The sequence below is a fragment of the Vidua macroura genome, chromosome 4 (genome assembly GCF_024509145.1).
Source record: "Vidua macroura isolate BioBank_ID:100142 chromosome 4, ASM2450914v1, whole genome shotgun sequence".
In the NCBI taxonomy this organism is placed as follows: Eukaryota; Metazoa; Chordata; class Aves; order Passeriformes; family Viduidae; genus Vidua; species Vidua macroura.
The window spans coordinates 37,686,858-37,711,445 of NC_071574.1; positions in this window are offsets into that span (position 1 = coordinate 37,686,858).

Here is a 24,588-nt window from a genome sequence, read left to right on the forward strand (position 1 = left end):
GAATACAGAGTGCACAGCATGAGAGGCCTCTGAGTCCTCATGTTTTTTGCTTCTAAAAGGTGGCTTTGGAGTACTTTTCAACATTTTTCATTCATGACAGCTCTAAAATTTCAAATATCTTTGAAATAGCATGCAATGTATTGGTCATTGCCCCAGGGGCCTGCAAAAAGCAGTCAGTTAAATACTACCTTGTATGATGCTGATGTTGGAGAAACAAAAAGAAAATTTTGGTTTGCAAAAGGGCAAATTTTCTCCATCTTTGGCAAAATGACCGAGGATCTTTCATATATGGTACCCAGAATCAGTCTCATGAGTACAAAATGAGTGACAGTCTCTTACTCAGTGTTGTTCTAAATGTAGTGTGCATTGAGTGCAATGCACACTAGTGAATAAAGTAGTAATCAGGTGTTTTGTTTTATGTTTGTACAACACCCAGCACATTTACAACTGGAGCATGTGACCAGGTCAAGTTCCTCAGGTAAGCCATGCGTACTCTAAGCCTCTTAGTCAGGGAGTAATCGAAGCATCTTATTATTTTGGTTTCAGAAAAGTTTTTTTGAAAGACCCATGGTGAAAGGCTCTTTCGAGGGAGTCTACATGAGATTGGAGTCTTATATTTGCAGAGAAGACAACCATTTGTGCAGATTCATTCGTGTAGGTCACAAATGACCAATAAGAGAATATATTATATATATGTATCTATCTATATGTTGGATATAATTCATAAAGAGCCGCTATTTCTGTGCAAAGCTTCAGATGCATTGTATTACTTAACAAAATCTGTAAAATATGATGGCATCCAAACAGAATGATGATTTAGCTACCGTATTCCAAGTCTATAAATGCAGCAACCCCTTCTGGGCCATTTGAATGTACTTGTGCAAACAGATTTCTTCATTTCACTTGGTATATATAATAATCTTACATTAGTTTATGTCATTGCTTTTTAATATTTTTCTTCTACCTCTCTTTCTTTCTCCTTTACTTCTGTATTTATCTCAAATATAACCATTCTGGGTGAACAACCTCCAGGGAATATACAATAAAAGTGAACAAACATATTTGAATTTGATCGAGCCAAATTGAATCACTAAATGCCATAAGACACTTTTCCTGACTCTTTGCAATATCATTTATATTGCAGAGAAACAAAGGCTTAAAGAATATAAAAACCCAACTCTCAACACTCTGAGCCAGTGTAGGAAACCTAGATTGTGTCCCTAGAAGTGTTTGGCCTAGTTCGTTACATACTTGTACTAATTCTCCCTTCCTGTTATCTCTTGAGCAATATCATAGCAACATATTTTGCATGGTAGTAAATTATCACAAATGGAGCGATGCAAAGTACGGCTAAAAATAATGCCTGCATTTTGCACAGCTGTTGAGTTTTAACTGAAAAGCTTAAGAAGCTCTTCAGAAAGTCACAACATCTGATCTGTAAGGTGCTATCCACCTTTGCTTTCACTGGGAGTTGAGGACGTACAGTTCTCCAGAGACCTGACACCCATAGAGGATATTATAGAAGTCAAGTAACTGTCATGCGATAGTGTGGCTCATCCAATAAGGAATGGATTGTTTAACACCGACAAAGTGGAGTGAGTAACCAGCTATCAGAGACATTTTTGACATAGAGCCATAAAGTGGGAAGTGGCATGCCATTTTAGCAGGCATTAATGCAGCAGGCAGACTGCTCTAATGATCTATAGATAAAGCAGAAAAAATGTCTTCCTGGCTTAAGTGAATTATTGTTGCCATTAAAGTTGATAGCAGGACATGGGAGGAAAGGTAGTGCTACTTTAAAATGGAGTATTCCTCCCGCACACTCATCATTAACTCCAGCTAGAAATTGGAGTAGCACAAACGCAACCTTCTTTTGTCCAGGTTTGATATTACATCCATACAAAAGGAAAAGATAACTTTTTTAACCTGGAAAAAAAATCTTTTTAGCAATCAAATAGATGGCTGCTTGTTTTCTTGTTTTGTCTTCAAAATACATCTTTTAAGTCATGTTGTCTCAGTTGAAATAAGGAATTTAATAATACCATCATAGATTAGGGAGGAATGTCATGAGGTATCCAGTGTTGTCTCCTGCAGAAAAAAGGGGGGAAAACACCAGTGTCATCCATGACATCAGACCAGGTTACCCTGGGTATATCCAACTGAGTCTTAAAAACACTCAAGGATGAAGTCTGTACAATCTCTTTGTAATCATGTTCCTACCACATGGCTGCCTGTGGCCAGTGGGCTGATTTTGAGCGCTCTTTTTTTTTTTTTTTTTTTTTTTGACTATGAGTCAGGAGATAGGAGTGATCTCTTTGACTTCCCTATTGCTAAGCAGAGTGATGAGACTGTCATGAAAAAATAGTTTTATAACATTGAGGATGATACTGAAGCATGACGCAACATGGCTTGATCATACCTGGCTGAGAGAAGATTGAGCTGGCTTTGCTTTTGCTGACATTCCTTTTTCGATTGAGTTGTTAGCACTGTAAAATCTACCAAACATTTTATCTCTACTCCAAGCATTTCTACCCTCCTGTGTTTCTTCTGTCCTTTGTCTTTTCTAAAGACCATGTTTGCAATTTAGAAATAGCAAAGGGGAAGGTGGGCTTGATGGGTTTCTGATACATGGATCATCTATTCAAAGTCCCTCTCTTAGGAATTTCCATTCACTTAGATTTGGTTTTCACACTCTTAGTTGTAGGCCAGAAGAACACACAAAGGATAGATACTTTTTTTCCATGTAATGGATAGATACTTACTTCAGTACTTAAAAATTTTAAATAATAAACCTATTCCTCTCTCCAGAGGTGCTCTGAGGGTGCCACAACCTGATGTTTTGGGTGCCAGCAGATGTAACCTTAGACACCAGCTCATGTCTTCTGCTGTTTACATTCTCTTGTTTCATTGCTTCACATGGTTGTTGAGGTTGCTCTCTGGTATAGGACATCTGTGTTGCTTGTCTAGTTTGGAAAAAAAAAATCTGTTTTCCCAGTATTTGTACATATAAATTTCTCTTTTAATTGTAATCAAATGCAGGAAGCTTGAAGTGTTGTATTTAAATAGATCAAAACTCAAGGTCTTGGACTGGGTATTTAAGATTGTTAAAATACCCCAATCATTTTCATGTTTGTGTCTCTAAAATTTAATTTTATAATTCAAAAGGCTATGGATTTTCTTAATTTGAAAAATATGGATGAAAAGAGTAATTCCCTTGTCTTAGGCCTGCTTTCTTAACCTAGAGATCAGTTCAGTAAATCATACGAAGTGCCCCTCAGCACTTTTCCAACATTTTACAGTGCTTCATTACTGCAGATAAATGTAGTTATAGTTCACATAATATGAACACAGAATTCTTGTGCAGGTACTTAATTGAAGCGGATAAATTTTTATGCAGCAGTACTTTGTTCCTCCTAAATCTTTAGTAGTCTGTGGGCAATAATATAAGTGGTAGTAGTGTTAGGTGAACTTTTCTAATGAAAAGAAAAAATACTCCACTTTGTTTTGTGTTTTCACTCTCTGACAACAAATGAAATGAAGGAGGCTTATATTCCAAGGAATTATAAAGGGCTAAAAAAACATAGATCTCTATAAAGAAACAACATTTGTAAGTTTTATGGTTAAATCAGCCATTGCTTTGCTGACCAATAAAATGGAAAATGTGTGCTTTTATAGGTTTATAAAAAAGGCAAACTCCAGTTGCATGAAAAATAACTTTCGCCGATTGAGTACAGGTGGTGACTTGTTTAAACTCTGAAGATGTAAAGGCTTAGTATGCATGACTGAAAAAGGGAACATGGCACAATAAAAAGTCTTCCTTTCTTTACTCATCAATCCTTTGGGTATTCCATGTCAAATAAATGTTACAACAATTTACAGTAAAAGTATACAGTGGAAGTGCCAACGTTAACACTTCTTAGGATTGGACAAGGTCCAAATTTTTCACACCAATATTTAATGTGAAGTAAAATGTCTTTTCCATTGGAAGTGTCAGCTGTAACATGCTTTCCTATATTTGGCAACATACTCATGTGAAGTGTAAAGTCAAATGCACATGATGTTCCTTTTATTTCAACCATGATAAATTGTGTTCATTTGTTTAAGTGCAAGTGGCAGTTTTAGTGTTCCTACTATAAATTTTGGTTAGCTTCTATTGACATGCTGTATTAAACTTAAGAAAAACAAATTACACTTCACCCATTTTAATTGACTAAATGTGTCAAAAACACAATAAGTATAACACGAAGGGTCAGAGTCTCAGACTTCACCATAATGGGTGTCATGGCAAGGATCCAGCTTTTTGTGCATTTCATTTTTCATAAAGTTTTAGTAGGAGGCATGCATTTAACATTCACTTCCACTTCAGATTTGTAGTTTAAAACAAAAAAAAAAAAAATCTCGTGTTCTGTTCCCATTGCATTCACTGGTAATATTGTTAAAAAGTTTCTTTTTTTTTTTAAGGTGATAGTACCGATGAATATAGATGAACTGTTTTAAACATAAGATTTCAAAGCTGACTTTGGTATTTGAAGGAATGAATTCATGATTTATGTAGTATAAATGGATTTGTGTCAAAACCCATGGTTGAGACCATGGTTAGGAATCCCTGACACCAGCTTTCTAAATAGACAAATGTGGTTGGGTGCCAGATGAAACTTGGCATGCCCTATTCCTAAAGGATTTGAATGGAGCCTGCCACTTTTAATGCATAGATTTCGTGCTAGAGAACTGATGTCTATTTTTGTCTTCTGGAAATCTTTACCTGTTTTCTGGATTTTAACAACTGAAAATTAAGGAAAACCTCCAATAGATTGTATGCGTATTGGCAGAATGCCCCTAAGCACCAGAATACATTCATGGAGTTTTAAGCCCTTTGAATGTCTCAGTGTGGAGCCATTCTTATGAATTGTGAACAAGGGATCAGCACTTGTTGCAAGTGCCAGAATATTTTTTTCTTTTGCTCTCATTGATGCATAATCCTGCATCCACTGGAAGAGTTTTGTTCTCTGTCTGAATCTCTGCCTGGTTAGCTGTAGCAAGGTGGAATGGTTGGAGAGCAGACAGGCTCAGACTTCACACAGGACTTTCAGCAAGGTTTAGCAGCTTTCTTGGGCTTCCAGCAAATAATTTCAACTGTGTTTGTCTTCTGGTGAACAGCATGAAGGTGAACAGTCATGTGCTGCCATGATAGGCTGAACTCACATAAGCAACACCATCTTTCTGTTTCGTACATTTACATCCGGTGAACTCCTGACAGGCTGTGCAATGGCAAGCAAAGCCTTTTCCTGCTCCTACTTGTTCTCATTTGTTGTGTGGCTGGTGGTATAAAGACATTCCTATGACCTGGGCAGCAGCAGAGCCTGACTCTAATGCCACTGGTAAAAAAAGATGGGTAGAGGTATACACTGGCATTATCTGAAAATAAGAAGCAACATTTTCAGCTGCAATGGGTGTTGTTTTAGCCTTTAGTGTTTTCTATCTTCTGGAAATTTGATAAGATGTATGAACTCCAGAATTGTTGAGGAATAATTTAGAGGTACCAGAGGAGCTGTCAACTATTTGGAAGTACTTTATTTCTACTTCCCTAAATAAGGGGAAACAGCTGGGAGTAGATCCCTCACCCTGAGGGTGGTGCTGGTCTTTGTCTGTGGAACAAGAGTGAGGAGGAGTGCTGGGCTGCCAGCCTGACTGCTGCCAGAGTGGTTGCACACTTATGCACAGAGAGCAAGGCGCTTGAAGAGTGTCCAGGAGTAACCTGGGCCCTCAGCCTGTGCTTCAAAACCAAGTCCAGACCCTGCTAGAAGGAGTCCAATGAGACAACTGGGCATTATCTCTCTGACAAGGTGATTTATTCTCGTATTTGCAGCCTTCTGCACTTGTGCTGAACAATGTTCCTTGACCCATAGTTTTGCAGTTGTATCCTGTTGTAGGCACTTCCACAGTAAGTCAGCTCCTAATATGCAGCATGTGGAACATTTATTTATTTTTGAATTTTTGATGTGAAAGATTTCTCTTTTATTCAGAGGCACCTGGCTGTATCCCTCCAACTAGAAAGTGTTAACATGGGTGTCTTTTGTTTCAAGGTATATTTTATTTGCTTTTGGGGGTTTTATGGTCCTGTCACAACTTAAACAACTCATTTCATAAAGGTATTTTTAGCTACCAGAAAAGGCTATGCATTCCTCAAGACTGAAAATACATCAGCTGGGATCATATATATATACACTATCCCAAAGGGAACTTAAAACTTTCTTCATGAGAGACTGGATGACAAAAACTCTCAAAAGTTATAGTTCAGGAGGTAGGAAACCTAACTAACTCCATGAATATTGTCAACAGAACAGGCAGTGCTGTCTGTAGCTCCATTTTCATGCCACTTTTACTATAGAATCACAAAATATTCTGTTTTCAATATGATTTTGCCAAGCTAATCACAGAATTCTTCTTTGTTGCCTTTTTTTTTTCCCCACCTCTCCTCTGCTGGAATATACCTCTTTAGAGAGTTGGCCCTTAAAAAAAAAAAAAAAAAAAAAAAAAAAAAAAAAAAAAAAAAAAAGAGACAGAGAGAGAAAAAAAGAAAAAAAAAGGAAAAAAAAGGAAAAAAAGTTTATTGAAAATCTATCCTGTAACCAACCCATACAGCCTTAAAATTTGATTTGGAAAAGAAAAATATTGCATATGCTGCTCAGAAAGTGCCTTTTACTGGGTTTCTAATGATATGCCTAAACTTGGCCAAGCTAAGCACATTCAACACCTTCCACTTCAGCAACAGCATCAAAGAAACTCTATGTGCTGGGATCCCCCCTTAGAGTTTAGCAGTTAATTTGCTGAGTATTTCATTGGAGCAGAGTACGCTCCAGGCCAGAGCTGGCAGGTTGACAGTTTTCCCTGGAACTGCAAATTCTGGCTGTTGTGGGACAATATGAGTATGGGGACTGGAAGCAGAGACTACCTCACTAGTTTTCTTTCCGTTCATATTTTGACAGCATAAAGAAAAAAGAAGAAATTCACTGTAATGAAAAGAAGAACTCATTTGGGTATAATAGACTGCAAAGGCACTGAGGGCAGGACTGGGAACTGATACTGTAAAGAAAACCTTTTTTTTTACTGTGTAGTTTAAATTATGCAGTAATTGCAGTAATGCACAAGCCAAAAAAAGGCAAAATAAAAATTTGTATGGGGCAATTGAATTGTGGTGATTCTCCTGGTGCTTCACTTTCCTTGAATTGTTCCTTTGAAGTTTCTTGTGTATGTGTTTTATATTTTACTTTTTTGTGGATATATACAATTTGTCGTTTTTTGCTATGAGAAGATACAATATTAATATTATACTATCAAACAGTTATAATGTCACAATAAATACTGTGGAAATTGAGCTTTTGACAGGTGTAGGATCCATGGGCTGCATCACCTGTTCATAAATTTGACCAGAAGATTTATATATATATATATATCAGAATTGTGTCAGAAAGATATAATTACCTGAAAGATCATTCTCATATTACAGTAGGAAAACAATGACTACAACAAGCAATTACTTCTTTCAAAAGCACCAGTTGAAGGATATTTGTCTCAAATGTTACTTTGCAGAAAATTTGTTTTATTTCTGCCACTCAAATTTGAAAATAATATATATATCCAATTTTGATAGCAATGATTTTTTGTTATCTTGACCTTTGAAAATCTTGGCCTAGGACTATAAATGGGATATTATTGTAAAATGAAGGTGAACCCAGTGGGAAGAAATGATGATGTCCAGTTCAGAAGAAGGCTGAATGATTTCTTTATTATAACTATGCTATAATACATTAATATACTATATAGAGGAAGATACTAAAACTACATACCTACTTTTTCTAACTACCATATCTAACTAACTCACAACTCGTGACTCTGTTTGTGAGAGTCCATACACAGGTGGATCTGATTGGCCATCAGGCTCAAAATCCTCACCAGAATCCCATCAAGCAATCACCCCAGGGAAACAATTCTCCAATCACATTCCACATGGGAAAAACAAGGAGCATAAATAGAAATTGTTTTTTCTTTCTTCTCTCTGTGCACCTCTATGAAAAATCCTGAGAGAGAGAGAAATGTGCTTGCCACAGGATATCTTAATAGTTTTGAAAATCTTAAGAATACTTTTTACTTTTTAATTGAATGGCCAATTACCAATTTTGTGGACAATTGATAATTACAGAGGTATTTCCTTTGAAACAGTCCTGGCTTTATGGTACTCTTAGTGCCAACACTACACCGCAGAGGTCTCTGCCCTCCGATAAAGCACAGTACTACCAGAAATTGTATTACCAGACTGCAGCAACCAAGTGCTAGGGAGATAAACGGGTTCATACACTATCCAGCTCATACAGAGAAACACTGGAGTCTCAAAAGCTCAAAAATTATTTTGACAATCCCAAGTGAAAGAAGCATGACAAATAGTCAGTGCCACTGGAGCACTCTCTGACACTGATAATACAGACTTCCACATTTCTCCTTCACCTCAAGGTTAAAGGCAAAACCCATCTGGATCTGACAGAAGTCAAGTTCCTGTTGTGTTTAATATAGCGCCACCACTATACAATTCTTGAAAATATTCTGCATTGTCATCTAGGTGTTTCTAGGGGGTGTATCTCTTGAGTTTTCTGTAAGAGAACTTTTCATCCTACAGCATCCTTTTTTTTTTCTACATACAACAAAAGATCTGAAGTGCACTCGCTCATTCACTTACTCACTCATACAAACACTGCTCTGCCTGTAACTGAGAAGAAGCATCTTTATATACACTTTGTGTGAGTGAAAAGAAATTATTTCTTTTGATATTTGTCTGTTCTTTCCTCTGCTTTGGATCTTATTATGGGTCCAGAACTCACCTTGACACTAGCTATAAAAATGTACATACTTTTTTTCCTGCCAGTAACATTCAATTATAAAACTATATTCCTCATAAAATAAACAAAGCTTTCCAGTAATCTAGAAAATATTCTGCCAAATAACTGGTAGAAAATTCCATAGATTTCTTATAGTCAGATGTGGTAACTGGTGGCCTGTACAATATTCTTCTGTTAGATCAAGACTGTGTCTGTATTTAAGTGTTGATTTTCTTTTCTCCTTTTATACATGAAATCTAAAGGCATCTTTACCTTTTATATTTCAATAGAGTAAACCCTGTGTATAAACAGTGGATAAACTATACAAAATAATGATTTTTTCCTTCCTTAATATCTGCATAAAATATTTTAAAATTTAGAAATATTAGTAACTCTCATGTTCTCAGTAGAATAAGTATCACAAATGTACTAAAAGCTAACTAGATGACAAAGTTATCACAGAGGCATGTAGGAAGAAATATAAAAATTTCTCCAACTACAAGCTTTGAAGCAAGTATATGGAGGTTGCGTATGGCATCACTGCACAGCAGAAACAGCTACACTCCTTCTGGCTGCCTGAGAGATGTAACCCACATATCTATTTAAAGTTCTCGATACACTGAGGAATTTGGATGGGGAAATGCAGGAATGCTGCTTATGGCAGCATGGGCTCCAGCCCCCTTGGAAATTTGTCAATAAAATATTATTGTAATTCACCTGTGTGGACTTAAGTGGATGTACCTGAGATTTAGCAGGGACTGGTAGATAGAAAGAGGCTACTCCAGATCTGTGAACTTCTTTCACATTTCTGGGAGACCCATTTTCCCAACAAGCTTATACCACTAAAAACCCAAACACACATCAACAGAAATGAGTGATCTTCATTCACTCAAATAGTTATCCTACAGTGGGAGCCACTTCAAGATTTTTGAGGTATTAGAGGTTTTCATTGGTATTTATATTAAATTGCTAAGTGGTTTTTATAGAAATAAGACTCACGTTTTTTCTTATTTTGTGTGTTATTATTTATTATTAATTTATAGACTGTTGATGTTGGCAGTGCTGAACCTTATGGATAATTCTAGCTCCAAAGAATTAACTAGAAGGAGACGAAGATATTTTCCCGCTTGAACATTTGCCACGTCAGGGAAATTAATTAAGTTTGCTGGTATTTATTACTGAAAGCAGGCCAGGGTGACTTAACAGGTTTGATAAGTTGTGAATATAGGAGAACTGTGCCTAACTCACAGGTGTGCCTTGTGGCAATGCTCACAGCAGACAGCTCCCACAAGATTGCTTGGAAAATACTCCTCAGACTTTGCAGGTTGGAAGCATTGATGTGGATGGGGGAACCATAGGTTAGTCTCAGATATCCAGGAGCAAAAGATATGTTTTTCAATCCATCGAACTGCAGTTGCCTTGTTCTGGGAAGAATTATATAGTTTAATAGGGCAATGTATAGAGATACCAAAGCCAATACATTTGGGTATGGATACTCAATGTTGCCATGGGGAACTGGGCATCACAAATTTCTGTAGGAATTCTTTGGTAGAAATCCATGTTCAAGCAGTTCATTTGTTCACATGCACTGGTCATTTGCTCACAATTTTCATATGTTCAACAGCCCAGTTAAATTACTGAGGCTTTTTTCTTTTTAGTGTACCAGATGTCTAGAATGTACAAAGAAACAGACAAACTCTTCTCCAACTAAATAAAATTTGTAGACTAAAGAGGAGGATTTGTCCTCCAAAGAAAAGTAGTATGATAAGCCAGTTTACGGTAGATATGGCGACATGGACTAGATTTCAGGTCTGCAGGTTCTTTATCTCACTGAAAACTATCAAGCACCTGAAAGCTTTTCAACAAAATCTGGCTTAGTGCCACAGAATTTCAGTTCTGATAAATTGCTGTCTTTCTAGTAAAACAAGGTTACATTGGAACATTCCTGACTCACTAGACTCATCTAAACAGATGCTGACAATATGGTTCAAACATACGGGTTATGGGGGAAGACAGAGCAAATTTCAATTTGTATTTGGACTCTAATCCCACACTAAGAAATGTGTAGCCTCACTCCTGAGCACTGGTAAAGCCTTGATGTGGGATTCGGGTCATGACCATGGTCAGTTACAACTGAAATTCTTCCCAGAAGAAATTTGTAGCGGCCTTGGTATAATTCTGCCATCACATTCTCACCTCTGTGGTGCGAGTGAAGGCATTCAGAGGGTGCCTTTTACCATATCTGCCCTGGCCACTGACGTGACAGTGTATCTGGCAAAGTTGCAAGCCAGATGTATGGCTCTTCAGCTTTCCTTTTGGGATATCTGGCAGGGCTTCAGTGATGTAACAGTGCCTTCTAAACCTTGATGCACATGACAGACCAAGACTAATGGTTTCCTTTAACTCTGGGGCTGAATACCATTGTTGGCTTTGAAAATTCCAAGAAATATAATTTCACTTTAGATCACTATAAATTTATAACCTGTTGTACAGTGAAGGAGTAATCCCATGGGAAATGAGCATAAACCTATTATATTTTCATTAACAATCTGTTTTCACCATTGACTTAATCTACATTTACTGTTGTGGAATTTGATTATGCATTATAAGGCACCATAAAACAAAATTAGGTATGTATCAAAGTATCCATTTCCCTGGTCATGTTGAGTTACTCATTTCCTTTGTTTAAAATCTTGTGTCCTTTCTATCTAACTCAAACCAAGACAGTCTGTTTACTGTCATCAACCTGAAAAGCAACATAGCAACTTCTGTTTTCTTTTTTCTTTCCATTAATATCTCTTTTCTACAAGATAATAGAAGAAAAGGGAAATGGAAAGGAAAATGGAAATAAATATTTAAATAAATTTAGCATATTAATCAGATTTGGAAGGGTTTTTTTATACTCTGCACCTTTCTTTTTATTTGATTGTGTAATAGTTAGACATGAAGACTCCCTCCCAGAGCTCAAGTCTACAAAACACACCAAAAAAATGCTGACATATACAGTTCAAGCAGTTCCTTGAGCCTGTCTCAGAGGTGTGGAATGATCAGGGGTTTGGGAAGAAGCAGTTAGGAAGGCTTTAAATTTGGCATGCATGTGGTCTTGGAGTAAACCTATATTTTAAAGTTTTATGTGAATTTTAGTGTCACTGTTGCTTGGATGGTTACTCTGAAATCTGAAATTCCTCACTGTCACACAATTATAACTTCTGTGTTTTGTGAATTAGAGAAAATAGTCCACAGAAATGTCAGGCTACTTTTTATGTACTTCATTGCCTAGTGGTCAAATAGTTTTTCTGCATTTAGAAAATATTATTTTTTAAAAGTATTACATCTGGTAAACCATTAACACAGGAAGTCAGCTGCTTGAAAATGAGCTCATAGATCAGCATAAAGTAAATTAAATATGTTTCACATGGTCCTCAGATAGTTAGCTGGTATTTCATAGCAGCAAAGGACTGCCAGGAATTTAGTGTTGGAGTTTTGCAAGCAGCATTTCAGGTTGGTTAGCTGCAGCAGTTTTATAGCAAAAATCAAATCTGATGGAATTTATCTCTATTAAAAAAAATGCTGTAGAGATTGTGCAACATAGAATGATGTGATTGTACAGTATATTTTGCATGCACCAATGTACCAGGAGAGAAATACAGGATAAAGAGAGTATAATTGCAAGGAAGAGATTTTATGCATGAAAAGAATTGTACTTTCTATGTAAAATGGATATAAAAGGATAGGGAAAAAAGAAGCAAAATGCTAGCAAGTTTTCTATTTAGCAACTTGCTTTTACCTACTTCGATAATAACACAATATTCAAGCACAGAGGAAAAAAGGGGAAAGGTCTTGGAAGTTATATTGATAAACTATGTGTGGATCCCACAGCTGGCATAAAATATCTTGTTTGGGCTGTAAAAATATATTAGTATGTCATGTTATCTTCATAAATTCTTCCAACACATAAGGTGGGTAGTGTCCCCCTGAATCCCAGGGCTCATTACCATTTCTGCCCGCTCTTACCATTCATCAGCCTCTTTGTCATACAGAGCAGGCGCGCGGTTGGGGCCGCAGCATTACGGTTCTGGAGGGGGAGATACTGAGTGAGTTATTAGCTGTGGCAGACAGCCCTGCTCCCAAACACTCCTGAGAAGGTTCTTCACTTAGGCAAGCAACAATTACGATGGCATTCCCAACCTGGGGAATGCCAGAAAGTTCTGAATAGAGCCTGTGGGTTTCAGTTTTCCCTTTACAATGACTCTGATTAGACATTAATCATGATTTCCAGAGCTTTCCAAAGTTCACCAAAGAAGTTCAAGCATTTGGGACATTCACAAGTATTTGTATTCTACTAAAGCAATCCAATTTACATGTTATTCTTGTTTGTAAGAAAGCCATAAATCCTATTTCTGTGTGAAAAGTTATAATCTGAAACCCCAAGCAACTGAGAATTTGTGTCTCCAGCTCAACGTGTGACAGGAAGGAAACCTGTAAATTAACACATGAATTATTTTGCTTCTCACAGTTGTATGAGCTTAGAAGCATCAGACCACTTTCCTTTTCATCTTCTTTTTAAATTTGGTGTTTCTTAAATTTACACATCTAAAACTAGCTCTATTTAAGAGGACTGTCTTTGCTCTAATGTTTATTGTTTTCTTTGCTCTAATGTTTATTGTTTGTTTGCTCTAATGATGGACATTTGATTTATTTAAAGTAAAACTATTCCTTTTTCTTACTATTTGAAGGAGGGACAATGGAACACTATTCCAGACAGCTAATACCAGATTAAAAATTAATTAGGTTTTTAAAAAAAGTGATGTAGATTGATTTTGATAGATAAACCCTGAGTGGTCTAGGTATGTGACTACCTTATTTTCAAACTACTTAGGAGGCAAATCAGTTTTAGCAAGAAATTAAGTAACTTTGGCCTATAATAACATTTAAACCCCCTATTTTTTTTGTTTAGGATTTCGCTGAGCTGGTATGATGAAGTGACATTTGCTTTTAGTCAAATCAGCTTTGCTGTTTGTTCCACTGCAGCACTAAATCTTGCAGAACTAACGCTGGTGACAACTTTACATTTTCTGTTTAATACACTACACATTGTCAACAGCAAGATGAGAACTTGAAGCAGAAGCATCACAGAGGAATTTTTGGTTAAAATGTCTTTGCTTTCATATTTTCAGAGATGTGCTTAAATTATGTACTAATTCTTCTGCTCTTATAAATGAAGTTTTTATTTAAACGACTTGGTCTGCTGTTTAGATTTTCAGTATGGGATATATATAGATGGGAAAATACCCAAGAAATGCTATGATAAAATTAAGAATAGCAGTTTAAAAAGAAAGCATGAGTCAATTTATGAGATTGTATCCTAAAAGGCATTCCCTTTGATAGTAAAGGAAATTTTCTCATCAACTTTGATCTATAACTCTCAGTAGAGCACATATAAATATTGGTCATTTTCAAAGCACATCATACATCACACAACTGCAGTTTTTATATCCATTTTTACATATTTCAGTTCTAATTTGGTCTCCTTCCACTTCCAAACAAAGACAAAAGAAATACCTACATTTAAAACTATTTCCCACATATCATTCTCCTGAGCTATGAAGTTTGAGAGTAGAAGGGAGCAGAAATGCATTCAGATGTTCATGAAAAATACTTCCCATTGCACAACTAAGGAAAGCTGTACACTGATCCTTTCACTTAATATGAAGAATTTTTTGCGTGAAAGTATCATAATCTGCCTGGAAAAACACAATTCCAGTTTTGTCTCATATATCCGTGTTGGTCTTGTTATTGTGCTCTCCCAATGGTTTTCTTGCCTTTTCCATACTGCCATGGGCAGTGTGCTGTACTTGACTCTCTCTGCCTTGGTGACAAGCAGTTTTGGGGAGAGTGCAAAGTATCTTATACATATTCCTACCCCCGGCCTGGTAGTGGTGACATGGAAAGCCTTGATATCAGCCTTTCTACTGATGCTACAGCCTAGGCTACAGGAAATTCTTCCCACAGAATTTTATATTGGTGCATTGCATTGTGATGGTCTAAATCTTTAGTGGTAACTGGTATTCCTAGACCTCAAACACTGCAGATAGCAGATATTATGGGCTCTTGCGTCTCAGGAGGTAATTTTTAAATCACACTCACATTTTCTTAAGCATAGCAATTGTTACATATTATTTAAATTTTTTGCCCCTGTTACTTTTTTTTCCACCAAAGTACTTTACTGTGACTTACAAAATATTTGGAAAATATCTTTTTCAAAGCTAGACTCTCTAATCACATTGGAAGGAAACAAATCTTTCTCACTCTCTTCATATTGGATTATGTCAAAGATTAGCTTCGATTTAAGCAACGTTGTACGGAGTTTTGCAAAGGATTTTCTTTTTAAACTACAACCATATGTTTTTCTCCATTGAAACAGCTTACATATTGAGTATATGAGATTGATTGATGACATTTGCTCCAGTCATTTCACTAGTCATTTATTCATTTAAGGTTAGGTTAAGGATGTTTATTAAATGATTAGCAAAGCAACTCATTGATCATTGTTCCCTGTTTCTGTCTAGAAGCAATGGAGGAGCAATGAGGTTAAACAGAAAATATACTAGTTTTTTATAACACAAATATACAGGGACATTAATTATTGTTCTGCAATTTCTTTATCATTAATACTTACAACAAACACATTACATTTTCCCCTAAGAAAAGATCCCAAACAAGGCTACAGAATGAGCAGTCACTGGCCCAACAGCAGCCCAATCCCATGCCTCCCTCTTTCCTCTGTTTCCCACTCACCAAAACAGATTGTAGTACACAGCACCCTAGTTTTCAGTTTCCTTCATTGGCACACATGAATATTTAAAGTCTCCCTCTTTCTATGTACTTTGAGGAAATGGATCCAAGATGCTGAAGAGGCCACTTTGCCTCTCAAAGCTGCAGCCTCCCCCTTGATGCTCTCCCTCTCAGTTCCTCAGCAATTGAGCTCTCTCTGTCCTTAGTGATGTTTTCAATGGAGTGGAGCTTGGTCTTTCCTGGCAAACTGCCTGAGACAACAAAATTCCTTTTTCCAGGAAGGAAGAGCAATGTGGGGAGGCATTATTTTCAGTTCATATGCAGATACTGCTTTCTCTGATCCTGGTCTTCCACAAAGCAAAAGGAATTGAGAAAAGGGGAAGTGAAGGACCCAAAAGCAAAAATGCATCCTCTAAGGAGGATGGAGACTTTATAATGTCCTCCTACATAAATGTTCTCTGAAAAAGGCTTAAGGTAATTCCTGAGTAGGGAAGGGGAGGGAGGGACAGGCACAGAGAATGAATGTCTGCATGGCTGAATGATGGGGGTGTGAGGAGAAAAGACTGGGTTTTGGTCACACCAGCGGGTTATGGTTTCAGGACTGTGTGTCCATCTCAAGTCTTCATGGCTACTGAAGCTCACTACAGTGGCTGGGCCTAAGTCCACAATGCTAGCCATATTTCTAAGCATGAGGCTTTATGCACTTATAGCCCAACCAACCTGACTTCCTGAAAACGCCAGAATCAATAATGTCTGCAAGCAGAAATAAAAGTACAAGACTATAAGAAGCAACTTGTAACGATTTGTCAAGAATAAATACTGTCAAGAAATATTAATCTGATTCTTTCTGCTAATGGAATTGAATAGGAACAAGTGGTGGATATTATACATACATTTACAATAGTAAAGTTTTTGGCATGGTCTCAAGTGGTCTAAAAGCAGTGAAATATGGAGGAACTGAAACTGTTGTCAGGTGGGTGAACTATCCTGTGGGAATAGTCATCAGACCAGGCTTATTTTGTTTAAAGAGTTTAGAGTAGCAGAGTTTCATGAAAAAGTTTGAGAGCCAGGGACCAGTTTTGAAATCTACCTTGTCCAGTGCTTTGGGTGGCTTCAGAGTGATTGTAGGCTGACCTAGGCAAAGAGTTAGCAAAGTCACACCCTGTTAGAAGGTAATGGCAAAAATAACTAAGACAGGCCATGCTGCTTGTACAGAGCTGTGGGTTGTGTTTGATATGACTGTCAAACAACTTGCCTTTCAGAGTGCTTCAGGGACTTTTAGAATAAATCAAGGAATCTTTATATAGTATCCATGTGGGAATATTTGGGGAAGTTCAAAGTTGGCACATGGGGGCTGCTAGATGGGACCTGAGTGCACTTCAGCAGGAGAGGCAGGTGCTCAGGTGGCCCTCAGCAGTGTATTTGTAGCCTAAAGCTCAGTCTCTTCAGAGGGCAGACATTCATAGAACAGGCCTCAAATATTAGGACAGTAATATTATAATGGGAATTATTACTTTATTTTCACAAGAATATTCTCCACATCATAATTGTATTTGTGTGAAATACCGTATAAAGAGCATATACACTCCCTACAAACATAAAGGCCAGACTAATTTGCAGCAGAGGAATTTTGCACTTATTTTCAGAATAAAGAGAATTTTATAGTAAATGATATTTGGACTCTAAATTGTTTTATATAGGAGGAGCTTTCACCAACTAGAAAATAAATTTGAGGGAAAATTATTTATTCATGTCTATTCAAAATTGCTTAATACATGCTTATTCATGTAGAAGCTCGGTTGATAGTTAATACATGTAAATAATGCTGAAAATAAGGAAAGAACAGTCCAGAGAAGGACTGACAGATATTTTAGTCTATTTGCTCCAAAAAACCAAGTGTAGTTTCTGCATTTCCACATGTAACAATGTACATTTTGATGTTCTGAAAAACTCATTTACAGTGTCTATAAAATTTGGGATTTTGTCATCAGAAAGAAAACCAAGGTATAGCAGCTTCCAATGCACTGAAGGGAGTGTACAAACTCCCTTCAAACTACAAATAAGTAGTACAAACTACAAATAAGTAGTTTGTTAGGTTATTGAGGAACATTTAAGGATAGAGGAAATGAATAAGCATGAAGTACAGCTGGTATATTAAAAGGGAGCTTGCATGATAACTGCCAAATACCCTGCAGCAAAGAGGTTTAATAAAACAAATAGAAAAACCACCAGGATGCTTTCTTTATTGCAGCACTACCAAAGTGTAATAAAGAAATCAAACATACAACAAAGTAAACTAAAATGCTGATTACTGAACTGGTAATAAATCCTACTGATGGTTCTCTGTTAAATGCAAATGGATCTGTGAGCAGTAGGTAACAAATAGGAAAACTTATCTAAAATAGTGTAGATTCTATTGAAGATGATGCCTTCCAGGAAGTAAACACTGTAAAATGATAGGGGGGAAAAAATCAAACAAATTTGATGACATATTTCATGCTGCTGGTGGGGAACCTAAACAGCACACTAGACTTTGGGTTTACTACTCTCTGAGGACTTCATCACCACCAATAAACTGGGTGTGAATTCTGGGCGATGGCTTCTAATCAATCCAATACTACTCCCTGCATCATTAAGGGCTTGACCCAGGTGAATGTAGCCTCCATGGCTGCCAGACCACACTAAATTAAAAAAGAAAATAAACTCCATGAGCCGCTGGGGACCTGCAGCTACAGAAGCTTCTTGTGACTCCAAGAGCAATATTTCCCCTGGTGACCACAGAATGCTGGATTGAGAATGAACCAGCTTGGCTGCAGAACCTGAATCTGCTCATTTGACTGCTGGGCTGTACCTGGAGCACAGGCTTTTGGAGTGTGCTACTATGGGCCTACACCGAATAAAGCTAGAGAAAGCCAAATCTTGCTAACATGGCTGTGGCTCGTGCAGTCACACAATACATGAGCAGCAGAGCTGAAAACAGAATTCACTAAGTCCTGCTTCCTAATACCATCCTTCAATTAGCAAAATAAATTGAAAAAAGCCTTTTCCCTGTAGATACTGGCCAAATCCATTTGCGCTTTCTTGTAACTCAATTGTTTCATGGTATCAGGAAATCTTATAATCCATGGGCACATGGGTAGTTTATAAATTTAAAAATTTGCTTGACATTCAATCCTTTGCAGGATTTGAACTCAATTCAAGTGTATTCCCACAAATGTCTTTGCCTGAAACTTTTACAGAAGGCTCACAGCTACAGGTTTGGCCATTAAATATACATTTCTGTGTTAAAGTCGTTGTCCCTATTAAAATTGAGAGCCAGGTCCATATGTTCTATAAAATGATGGAAAGGGTCATTGTGAACAATGCTGCAATGGATCCCAAAGATCTCATAACCCTTTGGAGTGTGCTTTCATAGTAAATTCACAGGAACTTTTCAAAGAATACTGCTTTGCCGTTCAGTCTTACCTCTCACACATAGCAGAAAACCTAGCCAAACCCAAATATTCACCTTGTTTTCGTTTACAGGATTCCAAATATGTGCAAAGGATTGCTTGCCACTTTGAGAAGACAGAAAACTTTTCTGTCAGGTTGGATTAGGAGTTTGCATTCAGTTTAATCCAGTATTCCTTGATAGTCCAAGTAGTGTCTATCTACCTCTGCCTTCTACCTTACTGTTTCTCCTTTTCTCAGCAGCTGAACTCAAATTCTCCCTCATTCTCATCTAATGTGGAAGGTCACCTAATGCTGTTAATAGAGATTTTGAGAAAAGGTTGGAGCATTTTTTATTTGTAAGGAAAACTAATTGCTCTCAATCCAACTTAGAAATCTCTGATTCCTGCCCCTGTTTTTGCCCAGATATTATGCAGCCATGGTAAATTGAATAGCTGCAGTGTTATCTGACTGGCTTTTCACACATTTAGTTAGCAGTAGAACATGATTCTAATAATTCATATTAGAATTCATATTCAAATAATGGATATAGTTTGTGTTCAGTCTGTTTGCCTGGAAATTATATTATTCCTTTTAACTTGAAGATCTAGGATTCATTACCGGGAGCATTGCTGTCATACATTCTGACAAAAACCACAAGGTGTTAGAAGAACATACTTCAGTAATCAGTGATAGTGTCCTGCATTTTTCCAAATCAGAACAATAAATACAGTAGCCAGTCTAAAGCTGACATCTCAGTAGTACATTTAATCATGCACATATCTAATGTAATTAAAATATCTTAGAACTTTAACGCTTTGGGTAACAACATTTTTACTATCTGCACTGACAACTGACTATGTTGCACTCGTATCAGCTCTTGTGGGTGAGGTGAAAGCATCAGTTGGAAATGCAGCAACAGCTGCTGCAGAAAGTTGTGTCTTTACTCTTCTGTAACATCTAAAAAACCAAGCTCCATGATGATATTAAAAGTGTACACCAATAGAGGTCAAACACTTTTAGACAAAGGACAAACATTTGTCAGGAATACAAACTGAATTCTTTTCATGTTGCCACATATACTTGGATTTTTTTTTTCTGAAGGTTCATGGAGTTTTTTCTTGCGATTGGTGGTACCATTTTACTACAAACATCTCTCTAGCTATCACTCTTTAAATCGCATTTCTTCCGATGCAACCTTTCCCCAGGCTTGGCTAAGCACAGAGAAGCTGCTTTGTGAAGAAGACCCTTTGTGCTAATTGCTATTCCAAGCAAAGGCAGTCAGGTGCAGAATATGGCACTGTCAACTACTGCTTCCACCACGCTACTTCCTCTCTTATACTGGAAATAGTGCGATGCTCTCCTTCTGCTTCTCTGCCTCTTCGAGAAGAGAAGCATGGATGATCCTTCTTCTCACCAGCATGGGAAGAATGCAGCCTAGACTTGTCCTCATCTTCTGCTATTGAATGCTAACAAGCACAGAAACCCTTCCAGGTTCTCTATCTCAGATCCACTCCTAAACTGCTGGATTAACTGCCATTTATTTATTGCCATGTATGACCTGTTGTACATCTTAGTTCAGTCCACTTGCTTTTTGTCATTGTTTTGCCATTTTTATTTGGTGGAGGATTTTTTTCTTTTTTTCTGATGATACTGAAACATCTGAGATAATTCTGTTTCCTCCACTGCCAGTGATTAGTTTTCTTGTCTGTAACCTCTCAGCAGCTTTCCACACCAAAAAAAAAAGCTGCTAAAATGCCTACTCTCTTCTTCCAGGAGATTATCCTCCACTGTCTCAGATAATCGGGAACCTGTAACAGTGCAGACATATTACAAATTAGCAATTTACTGTAGCCAATGCTATGCAATCATAGTATTTTAGCAGCTAGAACATTTCTTTTGAGTGTTAAATGTAACAAAGGCCTATTGTATTCAATGTGGGAAGGCAAATAATTTTTAACATGTGATTAATTTTGTAAGTATGGACCTTTTAAGTACATGTGGCAAGCCCTATGCTATGGGAATGGCACTTACTGCTCTCTCAGCATGAGTCTGACGAAGTAAACAAAAAGTTAAAATACAGCGCATAGACTCCCTGGCATTCATTAACATAGCATAGAAAGCAGAAACTAGCCACATTTTATATAAAAAGACTTTAGAAATCTGTGTCTACTCACATTAACATTAGCCAATTGGTGGGTGCCAACTATGCACAAAGCATGTTATATTTATAGGTCTATATAGTAGTCAAAAACATTCTATCATGGAAATGTGTTATTCATTAATTCATATTTTGCTCAGCCTTACTTTACTTTTTGAACCCATCCAGGTGTTTTTTAAATGATGAGGGTAATTTAATACCAGACAGCATTTGCATTCACCCTATTTTTCAATTCTATACAACTAAATATTCCTCCTAATTTTGTCTGTTATTTACCTAATTAGATCACATATACTGCAAACTAGAATTTCCCTGTGTTTTCATGACAAAATTCCACACAATGGTAAAACATGAAGGTGGAATAAATGGTCAACTTACTGAACAGAGTATTTGACATTAACTTTTTCTCAAATATCCTTTCTTTATATCAACTGGAATGGCAAAGATTGTGACAGATATATGCTTCTGAGCCTAATATGTTTTAAAGTGTTCATTTAAAATGTTTGTTTGAGCTTACTGTTTAAAAGCTTCATATGAGATCTAGTCACACATTGCAGAACATAGATCATATCAAATGACCTCAACAAATCCAGCGACATGCAACATGTATATGTTTTCACTAAAAGAGCTTTATAGGTTTCCATGACTTAACCTATGAGATTTAAGGGAGTTTAAGGAGGAAAAACAAAACCCTTTTCTTGTTGGTTCCTTTTATCTTAAATGGGAATGTGAGCTTAGCATAATCTAATTTTAATCATGAGGAAAAATTAAAACAAAGTTAAACCAGGAACAATATATTAACTGTAAATTGCTGTCAATTATTGCTTGTCACATACCTCAGTCATATGGGTCATTTATGAATAGCCATAAAGCAACTTCTTCCATTTGCAAGGCACATAGCCTCTGCCATTCAGTGATGTATGTAAATACTGGTGTCAAAGCTCCTTCTGAAACACCACCACTGGCGAGAGGGAGAGGAATCTCGCTGCCATTAAGGCACACAATCCTTCAGCCTCTGAAGAAAAATAACAGTTAAGCCAGAAGTAACTTTTTATAATTAGACTTGATAATAGAGAAAATTCCAACATTGCAAATAATTTCTGCTGGGGAGCAGAGTATTAAAATGGGGTCAAAGGCTTTTGAAGAAAATTAGCAAGTTTTTGTTAATCTCCTTGAATTACAGAACTCTTTTTAAGCCTTGCAGGACAAGTAAATTTTTTCCTGTTAGATATTTTTGTTTTCTTTAAATTTATATTTGGATTTAATTTATTTTCATTTTTTTAGACTAATGACCACATCTTCTACATGTTCATTTCATTTCTGAGATATAGGGACTGAAAAATTATCTTTTTCCTCTTCTGTGGAAACTATAAGTTTTCAACCACTTACAATATCCTTCCTGAAGTTCACAGCCCCAGATAAACATTTAGTGGAATAGTACAGCATTTTAGAAGGGTTTCAGGTATAGTCAATATTTCCTGATAGTCTCTACAGACTTTCCAAAAGGATTTCAGAGGATACAAATAGGCACTTTGAAGGATAAACAGAACAAGTTCAGTTCTGCAACACCCTGTTTAAAAACTTGAACATTGTGCTTCACAGTTCAACTTTTAGAAGTCTCCAAGAATGTAATTAACCTGTTTTGTGTCTTGTATGATTCTGAAGGCAAAAATTAAAAACAAACAGGCTGAATTTAGCACTTTGTATTTCCTCAGGATTTATGCAATTTCAAGGCTCATCTCCTCATACTAACTCAGCTGTACAGCAGTTGTTACAATGATTCTGTTCCTTAGCTCAGAGTTTCTAGATGGGAAGCCTGCATCTGCTCATGTATTTGGAAAAGACAAAATCAGGGTCATATTCTACAAAATGAGCCTAGGTTAAGTCTGAAGGACCTATCAATCAGACTAGGGGCTAGCTGAAGAAAGCCAGAGAGTTTAGATAGAAACACTGTCTTGGGGAAACCTTCTTATTAGGAACTTTACCCCTGGTTTTATCAACTGCCTGGAGTCTTGAATGAGGGACCCTCTGCTACTCTAGTGAAAACCAGACTCTTAAGCAGTGTTTCCTTATAAATAATAGTGGTTATAGTCATTTGACAAACACTCACTTTATGAGTCATGAAAAGCATTTGAGTCTAGCATGCAATTTAGGCAGAGATTAGGTTTCCATGTCCAAAACAACCAATTACACATCCTACGTTTTCCTATTATTCATGTCTACATGGATCATAACCTTAGTCAGATTGAGCCTATCTCTGAAACAGTTTAGGATATCTGGAAGTCCCTTAAGAGCACCGGTGTCTTGCACACTGGCAGAGGAATCCCAAAACACTTTGTCAGCTGCAGCAGGCTTAGCACAAAGCAGAGCACCAGAGCCATTTTCACTAAGTAAAATAATTTCAGAAAGAGTAACCCTTCACTGTTTGCATGATTAGTGACTTTCCCAGGAAGAGGGAGGTTTGATTTCAGCTCCCTTGCTCAGTCCAAGACATCCAGACTTCCTTCTGTCAGGAGAAAGGGAAAGTCATGCCTGCAGTGTCAAAAAAATTTGCATACTCCTGGTGCAGAATTGTGCCAAAGATGCAACAAATTAGAAAGAAAACCGAGTAAATAATTACCTGTTAGGACATGTTACTGAAATGGGAGCTACCTCATGACAGTGGTCCTCATCTTTAAACAGCATTACTGCTCAAGATAATTTTTGAAAGGGAAAATAGCTCTAAATGCTGCTGAGGCTATTGCTGTTCAAAGTCCACAGTGTTTAGTTTAGTCAACAACTAACACTGAGAATATATTCAGAATTTGCATCAGTGTTTCCTCTTCCAGTGGGAGGATGGTCCTAGATATACACAGAAGGGCAAAATAGTCTTTTTGCACAGAAATAGGTGAGAAAAATGAAATGTTTTTCCTGTCTCTGGTTACATGCTGTGTATAATTTTGAACCTGATACTCCAAGAGAGATGAGCCTTGTATAATACATATATTCAGTATTTCTCTAACAGGTGTTTAATACAGAATTAACAAGCAGGAGTCCTTCTAGATACATATGTAATCACTGCATTTGAGATCCAGTCAGAGTTTGGTTTCCCCTATTGCCTGGAGATATTCTCTTGTGAAGTCAGCCATACCAAATAAAGATGGTAATAAAGAAGTGGATGAATCTTCTGGGAGCTGGTCAAACCCTGACTTCAACAATGGTGATTCATGTACATGGAGAGCATCCATATCAGCTGCTTACACTGCTCTCTGTGTTTTGTGTGATGTTCCTCAGTAACATCTATTTCAGTGCTCAATCATCCATAGTATACCTGCAAACACTTAAGCTGCAGGT